This window comes from Bos taurus, chromosome 7 (assembly GCF_002263795.3).
Source record: "Bos taurus isolate L1 Dominette 01449 registration number 42190680 breed Hereford chromosome 7, ARS-UCD2.0, whole genome shotgun sequence".
In the NCBI taxonomy this organism is placed as follows: Eukaryota; Metazoa; Chordata; class Mammalia; order Artiodactyla; family Bovidae; genus Bos; species Bos taurus.
The window spans coordinates 87,955,730-87,969,974 of record NC_037334.1 but is presented as its reverse complement, the minus strand read 5'-3'; the positions used below and the strand labels follow the sequence as shown (position 1 = coordinate 87,969,974).

Below are 14,245 nucleotides of genomic sequence, written 5' to 3'. Positions count from 1 at the left end.
AATATGCAGATAACGTAAAAAAGCTCACTTTAATCAAGGAGAAGTAGGAGTATTATACTATACAATATCAATGAGTATATTTTTATAGTTGCTCATATTCCTTAAAGTTCACTTTGTGCCAGGTGTGATGTTAAGCACTTTTTTTCCCTTTACCGTCTTATACAATACTTTAAGCACTATAAGAATACTTTAAAATAAGCAGGTAAGTTTGACAGAGGTTAGGAAACTTGAATGTGATTCACAGTAAGTAGAAGAACTAGAATGCCCTTTGTAGCAACAAACACAGTCCTGGCAAGGCCAGTTAGCTTCCTGTGTCCAACGCTGTGGATGAGCTGATAGCTTCCTCAAAGCCATTCACAACTCTGTTCTGCCTTGCTTTTCTTTACGATGGAGGCTGGAAAAGTAAAAGTCTTAATGTTCTAAAAAGACCTCTTTCTGTCTCTATGATGATATTTTTCTTTTTCTTCCAGTTTTTACAATCCAAACCACAGCACAGATTTCCTTGCTCCTAGAGTAACCATGTAACAGATTTTGACCAAAGAGAAGGTGAAATTGGTAGCTGGAGCTTCCCAGAATTTCTTTTAAGAGACAGACTCAGTTGTACAGCAGATTTTCTCTAGTTACGAGGGTAGATCTCCTGTTAAGTGTTCTAACAGGAAGGAAGGAATACAAGGAGGGAAAAAGGAAGAGAAAAAGAAAAAGATATAGAGACTCCTTGATCTCTTCACCTCTCCATATCCTGGATTATCCATCCTCAGATTTGTTGGTACATAAGGAAAAAATCCTTTCTGCTAGGTCATGTTAATTTGGTCCTTGTGTTGACTACATGGATTATCTAAAACTGTTTTTAAAGATTTGTGACTTATTTAGGGGGTGGGAGCAATAATCAGCAAGTATTTGTTAAATAAAAGGATAAGTGATAGTCATATATCTTAATTGTGGCACATTCTATACCGTAGTTCTACAATTAACTTAACATTGAGTGACTTTCCTTTCATAAATGCTAAACACTAGCACATCTGAAATAGCTATCAGTTCTTCTTGATGTAAGTATGAGGGTTAAAAAAATAAATTAAACCCTTTGGGTTATATGCACGAAAAGATGACTATAGTCCTGATCATAGGGCTCCAAAATCCAGAATTGAACTTATTACTGGGCCCAATAAAAAAGGAAAAGAGAAGAATTCAAGAGGGAAAATAAGAATTTTTTGCAGAAGGGTAGATACTCAGGTTAAATTGTTTTTTACTAAATTGAACGAGACCCACTTTCTAATCTACTCCCTGTGTTAGTGATTGAAATCCCATCTCCAGCATTCATTGGGTGCATGATCTTAGATAAGTAGTTTCACTTCTCTACGTTGCCAACTGTTTTCACCCATAGAGTCCACATCTTGCAACCGTCTCATAGGTTTGCTTTAGGGTTAACTAAAACAATGAACGTGAATCTCCTATACTGGGCCTGACAATAAAGTATAGTTAACAGACTTTAATCCTCCCTGCCACAGCCCTAACCCAGTTCCCATCACTCATCCCCTTGACAGAAGTTTGACTTCAATCTCTGAAAACATTTTTCTTTTTCTTACTTCATAGCCCAATCACCATACAAAGACCACATTTGACTAGACACAGATTTTAGTGAAAGAAATACCTCCTACTAAGATGTAAGCTTGCTGAAGGCAGAACCGTGTCTGATCAGTGTTTACATTCCTCAGAATCTTGAGTTTCTACAGAGTTTCTAGTTAGGATATCTGAACAGAAAAGAATGTTTGAGCCCACTATATTAACATTGGATGATTTATCAATCCAGATGATATCTTTTTAAGCTACAATCTTGTCAACACTTACTATTTATGAAGCACAATGCCTGAGGACCTTAAAGCAATTGTCAACAAAAGCAACCCTGTAGTATGGATGATAATATGAAGGCACAGAAAGCAAAAAAGAAAAAACATCCTATAATAGCGGTTTACTGGGAGCTATTCACTATGCTAGGCACTGTCATACATTATCACTAATCCTCTGCAAAATGGGTGTCATAAGCCCTGCGTCACAGAAAGAAAAACCAAGGGTCAGAGACGACTGATAGGTGAATTCAAAGTGCCTTAATCAGTCTGTTTTCAGACCTTTCATCTCCTAATGCCTGAGCCCTGTACACTTCATGTACTACATCCCAGAAGATGTGCTGATTATGAATTTCTGTGGAGAAGGCAATGGCACCCCACTCCAGTACTCTTGCCTGGAAAATCCCATGGGCGGAGGAGCCTGTAGGCTGCAGTCCATGGGGTCGCTAAGAGTTGGACAAGACTCAGCGACTTCACTTTCACTTTTCACTTTCATGCATTGGAGAAGGAAATGGCAACCCAATCCAGTGTTCTTGCCTGGAGAATCCCAGGGACGGGGGAGCCTGGTGGGCTGCCATCTATGGGGTTGCACAGAGTTGGACACGACTGAAGTGACTTAGCAGCATGAATTTCTGGCACAAAAAAAGTCAAAGCAGTCATTTGTCTAGTGTAGTTTGGGACCTTAATTATTTAGATCTATAACATCAAGATGATTTATTGCTAGTAAAAAAAAATATCTAATATTACTGTTTCAACCTACAGACGTCTCGTTTAATCTTCACAACATTTCTGTGAGGTACATATCATTACCTTTTCTTGTAAACACATGTTCAAATTCAGGTAGAGAAATGGGCTTTCCCAGGTATCAGACCTTAGACCATACCACAACCCCATCACCTAGTCCAGAGTTCTTTCTGCCATGCTGCCATACTTTGCTCTCCATGCTGCTTTGCCTGAACTTCAGTGAAAATAGGTCAAAGGAAGGGATGAGGATGTGGAGTTATTAGCATCTTCGGTCCTTCTTCCTTCTATTATCTAAAATGTTCTGCTGAACAAGGATTTTTTAAAAAAAATAACTGGGCGTCTTCTAAGAAGGCATCCTTATAAAGTATGGATTCAATAAAGTAAGTCTTCCCACTGAGCATGGTTGAGTCAGTATTAGAGTGATTTTCTAAAGGTCCTTAGTTCAAGCTTGGTTTTCGGTGTGTTCTTTTTCTCTTCCTTGACGTCTATTTTCAAACCAATAGTGAGTAATCACTTTATGAGCTAGAATAGCTCTGGTGAATTTAACAGGTGCTGTCTAGGTCACCAGTTCAGATTCCAAGATATATGGTTCTGTCTTCTTCTAACCTGTGACTTCAAGCAGTAAGACCAGACCAGTATCTTTAAACTAGTATATTGTACCAGAAGACCATTCTTTCCTATTTTGATTTAGAGGCTGGTGAGGAATCAACTAGGATTGTTACCCTTGAGAACTGGCAGGGCAGTAAGCATCATTCAGTCCCCCGACAAATTTAATAGCATGTCTTTCATGCTGTTAGAAACAGGAGAGCTAGATATAAGCAACCTGATGAAGTGGGATACTGTATATTCCTTTAAAAAAATTCATCTGTAGTTTGGGAAAGGAGAAATTCGGTTGAGCAACAGAAAAGCAGAAAGGAGGAATTGACAAAGAAGAAAAATAATGATGATCCAAATTTTAACTAATCAGAAAGAATGATAAACTGAGTTTATCTATTGACTAAACCTGGGAAGGAGAGACAATCAAATGCCAGCTTGTCAACTCTGAAGACTAGGGAACCCTGGACAATAAAGCAGAAGGTCAGTTAATTCACCACTCAATTGTTCTTAGTTAGCTTTTTGATGATCTCTAAGTATTTAAAAACTTTGTCTTCAAGTATTACTAAGAAAGTGTTAGTCACTCAGTCATGTCTGACTCTGTGACCTCAGGACTATAGCCCACCAGGCTCCCCCGTCCATGGAACTCTCCTGGCAAGAATACTGGAATGGGTAGTCTTTCCCTTTTCACAGGCTTCCCTGGTAGCTCAGCTGGTAAAGAATCTGCCTGCAATGCGGGAGACCTGGGTTTGGATCCCTGGGTTAGGAAGATCCCCTGGAGAAGATCCCTGGGTTAGGAAGATCCCCTGGCTACCCACTCCAGTATTCTGGCCTGGAGAATTCCATGGACTATATAGTCCATGGGGTCGCAAAGAGTCAGACACAACTGAACGACATTCACTTTCACTTTTCCCTTCTTCAGGGGAGAAGTCTAGGAAGCTAGACTCACGCATTGCAGGCATATTCTTTACCATCTGAGCCACCAGGGCATGGCAACCCACTCCAGTTTCCTGCCTAGAGAAACCCACGGACAGAGGAGCCTGGCAGGCTACGGTCCATGGGGTTGCAGAGTTTGACACTACTAAAGCAACTTAGCATGCATGCATGCATTACTAAGGAAAGGTGCATGCATTACTAAGGAAAGATACATGTATCAGGAAGACTGAGTAATACTTACAGATAATATCCTTGTTCTTAGAGTGGACCAAAGATGTAAAGGTGTCCTTCACAGCCTTCCACCTACAAAAGCTTCTTTTTGTTTGTGCCATACCTTACATATTTTTTATTTCTTCTTGAACCCTTGTTTATGATTATGAAATGCCATACTAACAGGAACACTTTTATTTCATTATTCTCTCTAACAAATATTTACTCTTTAATCTTTGCAACAAGCCTCTGAGATAGGATCCATTATTAACCCCATATTACAGGTGAGGAAGCTGGCACAGAGAGCTGAAACTCTCCAAGTTCATGGAGATAAATTCATTAGTGAAGCAAGGATTCAAACTCAGGCAGTCTTCTCCTAGTCCTTGCTCTTAACCACTATACTCACTATATTTAAAGCAATTTAAATATTTTATAGTTTTCTAAATATAAAACTTCAGCTACAAACAGAGCTATAGATGTGTTTCCAAATATTTAGTGGTTCTATAACTTTCCTGAAAAATAGTTTTCTATTCAGAAGCTATGATTTAATTCCTAATCTGTTTAGGTATGCAAAGTATATTTTTTAAAATAAAAATGATCATATTATTTTTATCTATATACATATAACAATTATTTAAGAAATATGAAAATTTCATGAAGAACCTAAAAACTATAATATTTTAACTGGCTTTGTTCAAAAGCTAAGCCAGAGCTAACAGGGCACCGTTTTGAGATATGTCTAGTTTATAAATAGCAAAAGACTCCTATATTCCTACCATCATTTCTGGGCACTGTAAACATTGTTTGTATTAATGAAAATGCTAGTTCAGTTGGTGGCATTTTAAACAAGGAAGCAGAGGCTCTACTTTGAAGCTGAACATAAACATAATTGAAAAAGGTGATGATGAACTAAACCATATTTACACAAGCATTTGAAATAATGGCTTACGAGTCCTGTAGGATATTTTTCCCCTTTAAAGACAATCACACACAGTGCTCTATTGGTTCATTTCTTGGCATCTTATTCATGCTATAAATCTCCCTGCTGGATAGGAAGTCTAGGCATATCACCATCATTTTTCAAATTAAGCTCATTTCCCTTGCTGAGTGCTTAGATGAAGTAAAATCTAAGGATTTCTCAATTTGTTTCATTATTTTTTTGAAATCAGAATTTCAATCAGTGGCAAGTAGAATGAAAAACTTGTAAACTTTATACTATGGTAGGGGAGGATGTGGTGGGAGTATGTGTGTGTGTGTGTGTGGTTCATTCATGTTCCCAACCACAGACTATTCCAATGATGACAAAAATCTGGGACTAGAGACTGATAAATATGCATTCTCTGAGAAAAATGCAAATTTAAAATGAGGTGGACTTTACCTCAATTGCATATTTATTTAGCAAAGTCATAGAAAACCCAACCTCATTTCAGGTTTCTTGAAAAGTAAACCAAAAAATGATTAAGCATCTCTGATAAAAGTGTGAGATACGGCTAAAATGCTGAATATTACAGATGAAAGAAAAGAAACTTCCTACACTTAAAAAAAAATCAAAATTTATTTTACCCAAAATCATTTCTAGGCAATCTAGTGAGTAAATTGTGAACATCTCAGCCTGAAGCTTTTTTGAAGTTTTCCTGAAAGTTGCACACTTGGAGTTTCTATCTCTGGCCTTACTAGAAGCATGAACTTCCCATCTGTATATCCAAGGCGTACACTCTCCAAGAAGACACTAGCATAAGGTACCCTAGCATAGTGGTTCTCAAAATGTGATCTAAGAACTCCTGGTACTCCATGGACATACTATATGTAGCCTATAATGTAGGCTAGTCAGTGGCGATGACCATCCTCTTTGTTTTGGCATAAGCTAATAATTACTTAAGATCTATAGTAAAATTAGATGTCAGCTCCTATTGCTTCATCAAAGACAGCAGTAATTCTGATTAATTACATTAAAGGGTATGACTGAAGTAGAAGTAGGCGGCCTGAAAATTGAAGTATTTTTCCAGTCAGGTTCAGTAGATTTTCCAGACTGCTGAAGATTTCCAGACTATTGTAGATTTCCAGACTACTGTAGATTTCCAGACTACTGTATTCTATGAGAAAAAGTTTACCCATTCTAAAGGAGGTAGGTTTCAAATGACAATATGGAGTGTAATTTCCACTGGAATGGTTTCTCTTAATCTTGATTGGTGAAAACCATTCCCGTTGCTATAGTGCTGTAGTGCCCAAAGGGACCATAGTTCCTAAAGTCCTCAGACTGCCTTTCAGCACATTAACATATTCTTCCCAATCTTACAATGCTTGCACCTTAAGGGAAGGAGTTATGGCCTTTTTTTCTTTCCTTTTATCTTTTGTTGTGTGCCTAGCACCTAAGAGTCTGCTCCACAGAATCATCTTAAATGAATGCATGCTGCTACTGCTGCTGCTAAGCCTCTTCAGTCGTGTCCGACTCTGTGCGACCCCATAGATGGCAGCCCACCAGGCTCCCCCATCCCTGGGATTCTCCAGGCAAGAACACTGGAGTGGGTTGCCATTTCCTTCTCCAATGCATGAAAGTGAAAGTGAAAGTGAAGTTGTGTCCGACACTCAGCGACCCCATGGACTGCACCCTTCCAGGCTCCTCCATCCATGGGATTTTCCAGGCAAGAGTACTGGAGTGGGTTGCCATTGCCTTCTCTGAAATGAATGCATGAAGATACTTAAAGTAGATGATTTGATGTAGAGAAATCTTCGATTACATAAATGAAAAGTTATCATAAGGAAAGTAAAAATCATAATCCATTAGAAATGTCCAACCACCTCACGCCATGCCAAAATGTTTTCTGATATAAAGGGCATTTTTGTGACAACCTCCCCCTGCCCCCTGCGTAATCATTGGCATAAGAACACTGGCCTCCACTTTCACATCATTGTCTCCCTGCCTCAGACATAGGATGCTTCATGACTCTAAAAACCTTCTCTCAACCCCAAGCTTTAGACCCACCAAGCTTAGGTGTCGTTACCAATTCTATGCCATTTTATAATAGCATCTAGACCAGAGTACTCAAGCATCTTACAACATGCTCTTTCGTGAGCACAGGTTTTGGAGAAAGTGGCCAGTCTGTCACTTCCAGGATCCCAATGTTATCTTGCTTCTCTGCTGGCACCTTTCTGACCCACCAGAGGTTGCGGAGGAGGGATACTGTGGAAAGACTACTTAAGTCTGATGGTTGAAGCAATTAAACAATGTGTCAAGTTAAAATGATACCACTACCTTAACAAACTAGACATAATATAGGACTGAAGGAGATCACATTGAATATGGTCCTAGAAAACTGAGCTTGCTGTCTTAGAGGGGCAAGAAGAGCATTCCAGGGTCTTCCCTGGTGGTCCAGTGGTTAAGAATTCACCCTGCAATGCAGAGGACACTGGTTCAGTCCCTGGTCCGGGAAGATTCCACATGTCATGGAGCAACTAAGCCCCTACACCACAACTACTGAGCCAGCTGTCTAGATCCCAGGAGCCGCAACTACTGAAGCCCACACACCTAGAGTCCATGCTGCACAAAAAGAGAAGCCACTGCAATGAGAAGCCTGAGCATCACAATGAGGAGCAGCCCCTGCTCATCAAAACCAGAGAAAGCCCGTGTACGTCAATGAAGAACCATCACAGCCAAAATAAAGAAATGTTTTCAATAAAAGAACATTCCTCAAAGAGGAAACAATTATGCAGATGTCAGAAAGATGCAAGTTGGAAGTTTTAAGTTGAGGAGGTAATAGTTCAGAAATTCAAATTTGAAGTCAAAGTTTATCAAAATTTTTTCTCTCCTTCAATCTTTTAAGAAGGATAATAGAGAACAAGAAAATTCTGTAATTGGTTAAAGGGCAAAGGTGTGTGTGCTCTTGACAGGTGGCAGGGGGTGGGCAGTGGTGGAAAAAAAATCCAGCTGACTTCCATTCAACTAAGTGACCCTTCCTTGCTGAGTAGAAGACCCAAGCAGTAGGCCAGTTAAGGAGGACTGGCATGAAAGATGGGTGACCGCTGAGTCAGAAACCCTGGCAACAAAAGTGATTTTTTTTTAATCAGGTTGGTGGTTGCAGAGGGTTAGACAATGCTGAAGTTGGCCTGGTTGACTCACACAGACAATTTCTCTGTAGTATAAAAGGTTGTTTGATAGCATTTTCTCCACAGCAGAACTTTTTTCAAAATTGGAGTCAATCCTCTCAAACCCTGTCACTGCTTTATTAACTAAATTTATGTAATATTCTAAGTCCTTTGTTGTCATTTCAATAATCTTCACAACGTCTTCATCAGAAGTAGATTTTATCTACTTTCTTTGCTCATCCATAAGTAGTAACCCCTCACCTGCTAAAGTTTTATCATGAGACTGCAGCAACTCAGTCTCATCTCTAGGCTCCATTCTAGTTCTCTTGCTATTTCTACCACATCTGTATCTTTTCCTCAACTGAAATCTTGAACCCCTCAAAGTTATCCATGAGGGTTGGAATCAACTTCTTCCAAACTCCAGTTAATGTTGATATTTTGACCTCTTCCCATGAATCACAAATCTTGTCAATGGCATCTAGAGTGGTGAGTTCTTTCCAGAAAAATTTCAATTTACTTTGCCCAGATCTATTAGAGGAATCACCATGTATGGCAGCAACAGTCTTACAAAATGTATTTTCTTAATAAGATTTGAAAGTTTAAGTTATTCCTTGATCCATGAGCTGTAGATAGGTGTTGTGTTGACAGTCATGAAAATAGCACTAATCTTGTACATCTTCCTTAGAGCTCTTGGGTGACCAGGTGTATTGTCAATGTGCAGTAATATTTTGAAAGGAATCTTGTTTTCTGAGCAGTAGGTCTCAACAATGGGCTTAAAATATTCAGTAAACAATGTTGTCAAAAGATTCGCTGTCATCCAGGCTTTGCTGTGCCATTTAGAGAGCACAGGCAAAGTCGATTTGGCCTAATTCTTGAAGGACCCTAGGATTTTCAGAATGGTCAGTGAGCACTGGCTTCAAGTCACCAGCTGCATTACCCCTAATTAAAGAGTCAGCCTGTCCTTTGAAAGCTTTGAATCCAGGCCTTGACTTCTCTCAAGCTATGGAAGTCCTAGACGGCATCTTCTTGCAGAAGGCTGTGTTTCATCTACCTTGAAAATGTGTTTAGTGAAGTCACCTTTATCTTAGCTAGATCTTCTGAATGACCTGCTACAGCTTCTGTACCAACACCTGCTCCTTCACTTTGCATGTTGGTGTTATGGGGGTGCTATGGTTTCCTTAAACCTCGGGAACTAACCTCTGCTAGTTTCACACTTTTCTTGTGTCCTCACTCTCTCAGCCTTCACAGGGTTGAAGAGAGTTAGGGCCTTGTTCTGGATTATGCTTCAGCTTAAGGGGATATTGTGACTGTTTTCTTGTTTGTTTATTTTTTTAATTCATTTTTAATTGGAGGATAATTGCTTTACAATGTTGTGTTGGTTTCTCCTGTACAACACGTGAATCTGCCACAAGTATACATATTTTGTGTCTAGTTTGATCTTCTATCCAGACCATTAAAACTTTCTCCCTATCAGCAATAAGACTGTTTCACTTTGTTATCATTCATGTGTTCACTGGAGTAGCACTTTTAATTTCCTTCAAGAACTTTCCTTTTGCATTTAAAACTTAGTTAACTGTTTGGCACAAGAGGCCTAGCTTTTAGCCTATCTCAGCTTTCAACATGCCTTCCTCACTAAGCTTAATTATTTCTAGCTTTTGATTTAAAGTGAGAAGCATGTGACTCTTTCTTTCAATTGAACACTTAGAGGCCATTGTAGGGTTATTAACTGGCCTAATTTCAATTTGTTGTGTCTCAGGAAATAGCTCTGAGGAGAGGGAGAGAAAGGGAAGGGCGGGTCAGTGGAGCAGTCATAACACACACGACATTTATCAGTTAGATTTGCTGTCTCATTTGGGCATGGTTTGTGACACCTTGAAACAAATATAACAGTAACATCAAAGATCACTGATTTACAGATCACCATAACATATGTAATAGTACTGAAAAAGTTTGAATTATTGTGAGAATTGCGGAAATGTGACACAGAGATACAAAGTGAGAAAATACTGTTGGAAAAATGGTGCTGATCAACTTGTTCCATGCGAGGTTGCCACAAACCATCAATTTGTAAAACCCGCAACAACAACAAAAACCCTACACAGTGTCTATGAAGTGCAGTAAAGCAAAGTGCACTAAAATGAGATAAGCCTGTAGGTACTTTATTCTCCTTGAGACTCAGTTGCCTCATCTGTAAATGGGACCACTGGGACCTCCTTCACGAATGAGGAGGATGGGCACGTCTGAGACAGCAGTCCTTTCTGAACCTGAAAAGGGCGAACACTAAGAAAGATGATGCTGGTGGGAGTTGCACAGTGGAAGAAACACCTGAATGGAGAGCTGAATATTGGAGTCTGTTCCAATTATGATAAAACTATGGAATGACCTGGTATTGATAAATAAGTAAATAGGTCTTTGTGTCCAAATTCTCACTGATGAACCGGGGGAGATTTCAGGACATAGAAAGCAGTTGAGCCTCCTAAACAAGACCAAAGATATAAAGGTCATTTGTGGGTCACAGAAACTAAACTGGCTCATATTGACACACACCACTAAAGAGGCATTGTGGACTCTTCACAGTAGTGTTCACAAATAGTGTTGCTTCTAGTCTACCCTCCTCTTCCTTTTCAAGAGAGAAAAGTTTATAAAGATTGGGCACCTGAGATGGGATCCTGCATGTTGTGAGGTGCTCCTGGATAAAGGGGCAATCTCAGGAGTGAGTCAAGGAGCTGCAAAGATGAGTTTCTGGCTATTATGAGAATGGCTCACAGATTATCCCCGATTTTACATGGTTGTCATTTCTGCTCTGGAACAGTTTTACTCAGGAATTCTTGGAAGAAGATCTAAGAGGGTGGAGCAGAATCCTTTCCTGATGAGCAGTGCTCAGTGGCCTTCCTTTCATGGAGTCTGTGGTGTGCGTGGAATAAGCCTCCTCGGAACTCCCCAGAGACAGAAACTTTTCTCATGGCTGTTCACCTCAGCCTTCAGAATCAGGAATGAAATGTTAGAGGGCCTGAAAATGGGAATCCTCCATAATGGGAGAGTATTAGTTACTTGGAGTAAAAAGAGTAGTGAATTTCCTGTCTCTATTTTACAACCTGGATGCTATTTACACGTTAAGAGAATCAGCCTATTTCTCACTTCAACCCTTGAACTTAATACTTGATTACTAGCTCTTAGTTACTCCTTTAGACAACTCAGTGACATGGTGCCTATTAGTCCCATTGTTGGAATAAGAGACACTGAGACAGAGCAAAGTGAAGGGATTAGTTCCCACCTGGCTGGAATTTGTAAGCGTATTAAATACTTACTCTGTTTCACCTCTTTCCATATTCAGTATAGATCATAACTGAGCAACAACAATAGATCATAACACCCAGCTGACTGATGAGTCTGCTTGACCATCTGCCCACCTCTTCTCTTCCTCCCCTCCCCTGATGGGAGAGACAGGCTTCAGTTAACAGAAATTAAGTGGACAAGACAGTAAGAGGAAACCTTTTTGTTGTTGTTGAGTCGCTCAGTCGTGTCAGACTCTTTGCGACCCCGTGGACTGCAGCACACCAGGCTTCCCTGTCTTTCCCTGTCTCCAGGTGTTTGCTCAGACTCAGTGATACCGTCCAAGCGTCTCATCCGGTGTAGCCCCCTTCCTCTCCTGCCCTCAATCTTTCCCAGCATCAGGGCCTTTTCCAATGAGGGGGAAAGCATCACGATCTTTTCTTTCTTTGTATCAGGTAACCAAAGCATTAAGAGCTTCAACATCAGTCCTTCCAATGAATAGAATATTCAGGGTTGATTCCTTTAGGACTTACTGTTTGATCTCCTTGCAGTCCAAGGGACTCTTGAGTCTTTTCTCCAGCTACAGTTCAAAAGCATCAGTTCTTTGGCACCCAGCTTTCTTTATGGTCCAGCTCTCACATCTGTACATGACTACTGGAAAAACCTTTTATTTATTTATTTTTAAAGCCAGTAGTTCAGTGACCACTATCATTCTGAAATTTTGTTCCCTGTCCTTCAGAATATCTACTCAGCTGAGAGATAAATACCCTTGGAGGCCTTGACTCTGTTAGAAGAAAGTTGCAGTTACATTCCTCTCAGATCTTGCAGAAATACTTTTTATAGAGAATCATTGGATTTCACAAAAATGCCTAGATCTTTTTTTTAAGACTACAAGTTTAATTATTATATTTGTAAGATTTGCAGGACACATACTTTCTCCTTAATTTAAATTTCCCCTTTTTCTACTAGCATTTTAGTTTTGTATTTCAATGAACGCTTGTACATGTTTTAAAAAATTACTGTCTAGAAAATTAGTCTTGCTATGTTTTCAAGTATTCAAGACTTGTAAATCTAAAACAAAATAAAGCATGTTTTATTTTCAAAACAGAAAAAACAACTTGCTTATTTTGAATTTAATGTATAAATTTTTATATACTGGAGAATTTCCCTCCACTTTTTAACTAATTCATGTCTCACAAATCTAGCTTAATTTTCCTAATATTTGTAGTTCTTCTTCAATAACCTTATCTAGTCATGAAAATGAAGAAATACGTGTTTTGTTTTTTTTTTCAAGCTTAAACTTAATGTGTATTGTTCACAAAGTGATGGGGAAAAGGCCAGTTCATAGAAAATGATTCAAACTAGTCATTTTTTAGAAGTGATTGAATTAAAGACATGATATCACTTGGTGGAAGAGCTTACTCATTGAAAAAGACTCTGATTTGGGGAAAGACTGAAGGCAAAGGGAGAAGGGAGTGGCAGAGGATGAGATGGTTAGATAGCATCACCAACTCAGTATATGTGAATTTGAACAAACTCCTGGAGATAATAGAGGACAGAGGAGCCTGACGTGCTGCAATCCACTGGGTCGCAGAGTCAGACGAGACTTGGCAACTGAACAGCAGCAGCAACCATCACTTGTTGAGTAGCCTGTGGACTGCACTCCTGACTTCAGGATTTTCTGCACCCTCAAAGCTTTGGATCTCCCACCTGTCCTGTGAGTGAGTTGGTCTCCAGCCCCAACAGAACTATCATGATTTTTGCCATATAAGTGACTCCAGCCTTTATTTAATATTTGGGCTACTGTGTAAATATCACTGCAGTAATTTTAACTTAGATTTTATCTTTAACTTATTTTATCTTAAACTTAGATAAATGTGTTTTGAAAGGAAGCTTTGTTTCCATGCCATGAATAGATGACCTGGAAAAATTAATTTAATGAAAACTACACAGTATTTTTAAGTTCTAGCTCCACATAGCTGTCTGCTGGAGACTGAGCCTGAAGCTTGCCTTCTATTTCTTAAAAAGGAAGGAAAAACTGTTAGATAGTTCTTTGTCAGCACCAGTCTTAGACTTTCTTCTTGATATAATTAGAAAGTCTTCAAAAACCTGAAATGTAGTGCATTTTCTCATTGTATCATCCAATATTGATATGCCTCCTAAAATTATCTTGTACATACTAATGCTATACTTCCCTCCACCTGGGAAACACTGGGTTGTATGTTGTTCAAGACTTCTGCCAGCTTTAACAATTTATTATACTGCAAATCCATAATTTTAGTTTACAGACACACAAAAGACACAGGGGCACATTCCTCTTCCGGTGCTTTGAAAAGCTAAGATGCAAACATTTTGTAGGAAGAGCTGACTTTTCTCTATTCCATGACTCTGAGTAACTTGTTCAGACACGAAAAGGTAATGAGGAAGTGTGAATAAGAAGTGGTCAACTTGATTTAGTTGTTGCAAAAGATCTTTATCTAACAATCAAATTGGAAAATGTCATTAAACTGGTCAAACTATTTTTGGTAACACTGAAAGGCAAATGCTGTGATCAGTTTAACAAA

The 14,245-nt window shown here is 39.2% G+C and overlaps 1 long non-coding RNA gene across 1 annotated transcript in view; it reads right to left on the bottom strand.

Annotated features, from left to right (window-relative positions):
* LOC101904350 (uncharacterized) overlaps nt 1-14,245 on the bottom strand; it is a 41,607-nt gene that overhangs the window by 429 nt on the left and 26,933 nt on the right. The window lies entirely within an intron of this gene.